This window comes from Microtus ochrogaster, unplaced genomic scaffold (genome assembly GCF_000317375.1).
Source record: "Microtus ochrogaster isolate Prairie Vole_2 unplaced genomic scaffold, MicOch1.0 UNK1, whole genome shotgun sequence".
In the NCBI taxonomy this organism is placed as follows: Eukaryota; Metazoa; Chordata; class Mammalia; order Rodentia; family Cricetidae; genus Microtus; species Microtus ochrogaster.
The window spans coordinates 32,430,733-32,436,674 of NW_004949099.1; positions in this window are offsets into that span (position 1 = coordinate 32,430,733).

Here is a 5,942-nt window from a genome sequence, read left to right on the forward strand (position 1 = left end):
GAGAGAGAGAGAGAGAGAGAGAGAGAGAGAGAGAGAGAGAGAGAGAACTGCCCAGGAAAAAGATGGTGGGGAGAGGCCAGAGGCTGGACCAAATCCCCAGTTGGTCTCCCTGAAGAGTCTCAGACCAATCCTGAGAACAAAGGAAAAGTCTGAATTCTTATCACTTTTTAGGGGTGGCGAGGAGTTTCACATTTTGTGATTTAGTTCAGCAAAGGGTACATCACACAGAACATGGAAGAGCCTGGTACTGGTTAGGATCGTAGATCAAGAGCTGCTGTTATATGCCACAACAAAGCAACTTCTTAACTCTGTCCCAGCGACAAGTGTGGAGGGACATGGCTGATTTCTTTAAGCCACAGAATCAGGTTTAAACGTGAAATCCATTTTTAGTGCCAGGGAGTGGGTTTGGGTGGAGTCTGGTCTAACATCATGGTATTCCACTCCATAAGACACATCCTACGGTTGGACTTTGTGTCCAACACAGGTCACGGTCACAGTGAGGGTCACTGGAAGAACTAGGTGTAACCTGAGGGGTTGGCAGTGGGGGTGAGACAAGAAGGCAGAAAGGTCAGTAACTCTGGAAATAAGACAGTTCTTTCAAAAACTTACTGCATAACTTTTAAAATTATGCAATGTCAAAACTTGAAAATTGGGTCATTCTGAATACGTTTTGATGATATAGTGGGTGGGTTGAGTATCTCTTACACTGAAAACCTGGACAATATACAGAATTAATTTTCTAAAGTGCATTAAAGATTTAGGAAAAAGGAAGAGACTATTTGATCCTTGAAATGCACGCCAAGAACGGTTAGCACGAGGGAGTTTGCCAGAAGAGATGAACTTGAATTTCATGACTTCCTGATGGCAATGGACAGAAGTCCTAGCTCATGAATGGCCCAGATTTCTACAGGAGTCCCTGATGGTGCCAAACTTGACTTAAAGGCTAGACTGAAAAGAAATCTGCCCTTCCCAATGAGGAACGAGGAAAAGCAGCTGCCCTGGACCTCGGTTCAGAGGACACAGACAATGAAGCCCATAAGCAGAAGCCCAGATTCGCAAGATCTACCCTTAGCTCACAAAATGAGGGGAGATAGGCAATGAACCCAATGAGTCTCCATGCAGGGTCTAGCCTTAGCTCACAAGGTCAGGGGAGATAAGCAATGAATCCAATGAGTCTCCATGCAGGGTCTAGCCTTAGCTTATAAAATCAGGGTGGCCTAAAACCCCCAAGCTGGCAGTTTAATTTCCAATGATGCTCTTGGATACTAGGCGATGGAAGGCAGCTCCCCACCTTGTGCTGAGGTTTGCGCTAGCTCTCCGAGAACTTTACCAGTGAGCCCATGTGTTCTCTCTCTGCAGTATGCTCACATTGTGTACACTCTTTTCTGTTTCTTTAAAAGCCTGGTCTCCATGCTAGCCCAGGCTGTCCTTGAATTTGTGGATCTCCTGCCTCAGCCTCCTGAGTTCTGGGATTGCATGCGTGAACCACCATACACGGTTCGTACTCTATTACATGTTTGCTGTGTATAATGGGTTTTTTAAATGGTCATCCTGAGAGCTCTAGAAATATAGAACAGTTTTTACATCATCCATTTCACAAACCATCAGAGGACCCACCACTTCAGACTATGCAAAGCTTTCAGTTTCTTCCACTGTAATGGTCTTACTGTGTGGCACATCAGGAATCCTACAAGGTCCATCACGCTGCCAACCCTAGAACCCATGGCCCCATTACTCTGCTCTCCATGTTTCCTGGCTTCCTTCTTCCCTTGCACGTATGGCCCCTGTCCTTGACAGGATGCTTTCAGGCAGCCCCCTTTATTGTGGTTTGAGTGTGAAGTGTCCCCCGTGAGCTCATGTGTTTGAACATTTGGTCCCCAGCTAGTGGTGCTGTTTGGGAAGGTCCTGGGACTTTTAGGATGTGGAGCCTCACTGGGGGAGGTGAATCACTGGGTGTGGGCCTGAAGCTTTTATAGTGGGGTCTTACTTCTGTTCAGTCTCTGGTTCCTGACTGAAAATGCAAGGCAGGAATCAAACTCAGGTCACATTTACGTGGCAAGCATCTCTTCAGTGCTGAAGATGATGAGCTGAGCCATCTCTTCAATCTGAGGGCAGGATTCTTAAGAGGGCCAGAATAGGGTAGATGATGATAGACAGATGGTGGATAGATGAACAGATAGATAGATGGAAAGACCTGGAGTAGGGGTGAGGTCACCAGTTGTGGGGCCTGAGAGGAGCAATGATATTCTCACCATACGGAGCCTACCAATAAATACTGAAGATTTTGTTTTGCTTTGGTTTTAGTTACTGAAAAATTTCTTAGACCTGCTATTTCCCCCCTCTTGGTCATGGTCCCTTTTTGTTCTCCTGGTTCCTGTGATTATTTCGGATATATGCTCACACCTGAAGATCTGGATCTAGAAGCTACAGCTGAGAGACTATGCGACATTTGTCTTTCTTGTTCCCCTTACTGCATACAGCATTTTCTGGTTTCGTTCATTCATCTGCAAATTTTATGTTATTTTTCTTTGCAGCTGAATAGTATTCCATAGTGTCTATGCACCCCATTTTCATATCTATTTGTCAGCCGAAAGTATCTATGTTGTTGGCATTTTCTAGCTGTTGTTAACACAGCAACAATGAACATGGCCAAACATCTGTGGAGCGGGTTATGGAGTCCTTTGGGTATATATTGGATCATATAATAGATTTATCTTGACTTTTATAAAACTTATCCACATGGATTTCCAGAGTGGCTGGATGAGTTTGCAACACACCAACAGTAGATGAGGGTTCCTCTTTTCTCACACTGTCTTCAACAGATGACAAGGGTTTCTCTCTCCTCACATTGTAGTGAAGAGGCCAGAAGCCTGCTTTTTGTCCTGCCCAGCTCTCGCATGGTTAGCTTTACACCTGAAATAACAACACACAAACTGTATTCATATAAACACTGCCTGGCCCATTATATCTAGCCTCTTCTCGGCTAACTCTCATATCTTGCTTAACCCATTTCTATTAATGTGTGTAGCACCACGAGGTGGTGTCTTACCAGGAAAGATTCAGCATGTCTGACCTGGCGGCTGGCTCCATTGCATCTGACCAGAGAGGAGAGGCATGACGATTGCCTCACTTTCTCCCAGCATTCTGCTCTGTTTACTCCGCCTACCTAATTTTCTGTCTTATCAAAGGGCCAAGGCAGTTCCTTTATTAACCAATGAAATCAACACAAAACAGAAGACCCTTCCACATCATCACATCATTTCCAGCAGTGGATGAGGGTCCTTCCTTCCTCACGCTGTCTGCAGTCTTTGGTGTTTTGCTGACCTTTGTCACCCTGGCTGTGGTGAGACGAAACTTCAGAGTTGTTTTGATTTGCATTGTTTTGATTGCTAGAAACTGAACATTTTTGATATATTTCTTAGACATTTTTTTACTTCTTTTGAGAAAACTCCCTGTTCAGATCCACAGCACAGTTTTTGAATTGGCTGTTTGGTTTTTTTTATTCCTTTTTTTTTAGTTCTTTATTCATTCTGGATATTAAACTTGTCATATATTTATCTGGCAAAGGTCCTCTCCCATTATGTGTGTTTCCTCTTCACTTGATTGATTGTTTCTGTAGCTATGCAAAAGCTTTTTAGTTTTATAATGCCCCTCTTGTCAATTGTTGGCTTCAATCTCTGGACAAATGGAGTCCTAGTCAGAAAGTCCTTTCTGACACCTATACCCTGTAGGCACTGCCTGCATTTTTTTCTATCATTTTCTATGTTTTAGGTTTCACACTTAAGTCTTTGTTGACATCAGAAGATGCCATTGAGGCTTCCAGGGAAGGGAAGCAACCAATTGTCCCACACAGTTACGATGCCCATAAACTGAAACAAAGACCAACATGACATGGTATCCTAAAAGTGAAATATTGGCATGTGTACCTTGGTGATAACTAACAGCTCTCTAATTGGATGTATGGCTCATTCAACAAGATGGATATTATGGCTGGTACTGAAAACCTAGCCAACACTTGGGGCTAGTGAGGTCACAGGGAACCTACAAGACCCACTTAACTAAAACTAGTATAATATAATATATTTATATTAAAATATTTATCCTTATACCCACAAATATAGTTCTCACTCCTCATCAAAGAAATGCTCCCTTGCAACAGATAGAGACCATTGTTGTACAGACTGCCCAGAACCAAAATAATCACACAGATACTGTATTAATTACAACACTGCTTGACCTATTAGCTTATGCACATTTATAGCTCACTCTTAAATCTTAATTTAACCCATTTTTATTATTTTATATTTTACCATGAGGCTTGTGGCCTACTGGCAAGGTTCTGGCTAGCAGCTTGCATCTTTCTCCTCTGGCGGCTCGATGGCATCTCTCAATTCCTCCTTTCTTATCCCAGCATTCATTTTAGTTTCCCCCAACTAGCTCTACTCTTTTGCTCTATCACAGGCCAAGACAGTTTCTTTATTAACCAATGGTATTCACAGCATACAGAGGGGAATCTCACACCAGACCATTACAGAAAATTACAACTGATCAAAATGCAGAAAGCAAGTGACCATGTGGTGCCCAGCCCCAGCTGGTACATCAACAACACAATTTCTGCACCTAAGGTTCAGGAATAATAACAGAAGAGGGAGCAGAAAGACTGTAAGAGCCAGAGGAACAAGAAATTTGCTGTGAGAGTGTGTCTCCTCGAAATGTCAGAAAAGCTACACCTATGAAGTCTTATAATTGTTACCTAAACAAGACCTAAACTTGGTCAACATCAATTGACAAACTAACATGGAGGGGGTATATCCAGAAACCTCTATCCTAGACAAAGAACTCCAGTCCACTAGGGAATATGAGAGTGAGAGAAATAGATGCTACAAATTGCCTACTAATCCCAAGTAGACTAGAATCATATATATTTAAGTAACATAATATGGACTGAACTGGGAGATCTTTTATCATGGAGGTATGTTGGATTTTGTGAAAGGTCTTTTCTGCATAATGATCATATGATTTCTTTATTGAGTCTATTCATGTGATGGGTAAAATTTATTAATATATGAATGTTGAACCATGTCTGTATTTCTAAAATGACACTAAGTTGGTCATATTCTTTTTTATATAATTTTGGGTTCAGTTTGCCTATATTTTATTGAGAGTTTTTATATCTGTGTACATCAGGGAGATTGACCTGCAATCTTCTTTCTTGTTGTTTATTTTTGTTTCTATATCAAGGTTATACTGGATTCATAAAATGAGTTTGAATCTTCCTTTCTTTTCTATTTTATTCAAGAACCTGAGTAGCATTGATGCTGGTTGTTCCCTGAACTGCTGGGAGAACGCCACAGTGAATCTGTCTGGTCCTGAGTTTATTTTTTAATAGAAAGGCTTTTTTTTGGTGTAGGATGTTCTTCTGTTCATGTGTTGCTTCCATTGGTTAATAAATAAAGAAACTGCTTTGGGCCTGATAGAGCAGAACTTAGGTAGGTGGAGAAGATAGAACTGAATGCTGGGAAGAATGGCAGAGAGAGAGACACCATGGATGCTCTGCAGCCATGGGGCAGGATGGGTACTGTCAGTGTTGCTCAGGCTCAGTAAAGGGCTGGTTAAGAAAACATGGTTGTGCATTTATTATTTTCTATAGCACTTTTTAAAAAATTTATTTATTGATTGATTAAAGATTTCTGCCTCCTCCCCACCACCGCCTCCCATTTCCATCCCCCTCCCCAATCAGGTCCCCCTCCCTCATCAGCCCGAATAACAATCAGGGTTCCCTGCCCTGTGGGAAGTCCAAGGACCACCCACCTCCATCCAAGTCTACTAAGGTGAGCATCCAAACTGTCTAGGCTCCCACAAAGCCAGTACATGCAGTAGGATCAAAAACCCATTGCCATTGTTCTTGAGTTCTCAGTAGTCCTCATTGTCCGCTATGTTCA